This window comes from Haliaeetus leucocephalus, unplaced genomic scaffold, assembly GCF_000737465.1.
Source record: "Haliaeetus leucocephalus isolate CR32 unplaced genomic scaffold, Haliaeetus_leucocephalus-4.0 Scaffold656, whole genome shotgun sequence".
In the NCBI taxonomy this organism is placed as follows: Eukaryota; Metazoa; Chordata; class Aves; order Accipitriformes; family Accipitridae; genus Haliaeetus; species Haliaeetus leucocephalus.
The window spans coordinates 20,748,510-20,749,413 of record NW_010973092.1 but is presented as its reverse complement, the minus strand read 5'-3'; the positions used below and the strand labels follow the sequence as shown (position 1 = coordinate 20,749,413).

Genomic DNA, 904 nt, shown 5'->3' with positions numbered 1-904 from the left:
ACCCATTCAAGTCCGTTAACTTTCCTGTTTCGGTATTCGCTGCCTCTGTAGGTCTTCCAACAGTTTAATGATGTAGCCATTAGCTCAGTATCGTCACTGAAGCACTCCATTGCTCTCATCCCGTTCTCAAATACTGTCGGGACTTGACGACTAGCGGGAAAATAGGCGCAGAAGAAAAACTGGGAGCAACGCAAAGGTGTCGTATGGCTGCAATCACCCTCCACCCACAGAATGAGCCGAATGAACGGGAGTATTTCAAGGAAAGTTCCTGAAGCGTGGGTTCATGAGCCTGATATCCTTGCTTTTCCGGGGTGTGTGGGGGATGTGTGTCCGAATATGACGTTTTGTATTTCAGAGCCTGTTTTCTCTTGCTTTCCTTGTAGCAGTCATTCAAGCACGACGAATACAGAAAGTCGTGTTAGAGACTGTGGTACGGGCTTAGATTCTCAGTTGATTGACCCCACCTTCTTGGGCCTTTGAATGTCTAATCACAGCCAATTGTCGCGGTGTACTTAATTTCCAGCGTGTTCCTTATTGTTGTCCCACAAACGGGGTTGGTTTTCCCGGCCCGCAAGCCAATACCACACAGAGTCGAGGTATTTTTAAATTAATTTCATAGATGCACATGAACGGGTGCCTGTCTCAAGACAGCACACCTTTGTCTCAAAACTCCCCATGTTTATCTAATTAAGTGATACATATTCATTATTATTTCCCTTAACGATTGGTCCTTTCTTCTTCGCCTGTCACGTAAATTACTGCGCAGACTCGGTCTTTCTCCTTCATGGTCTTCTTTTGAGTAGGTGGTCTCATTTCAATAGCTGGTCAATGAGTCGGTGGTCGCGATCTCCCCCTGTAGGAATTACCTCTTACCTACTTCTTACTCTGTCTTGGCAGTTACAGG

The 904-nt window shown here is 45.9% G+C and overlaps 1 protein-coding gene across 1 annotated transcript in view; it reads left to right on the top strand.

Annotated features, from left to right (window-relative positions):
* The window catches only part of LOC104839140 (protocadherin gamma-A2-like), a 13,821-nt gene that overhangs the window by 740 nt on the left and 12,177 nt on the right, over positions 1-904 (top strand). The gene's annotated exons all lie outside the window — the stretch shown is intronic.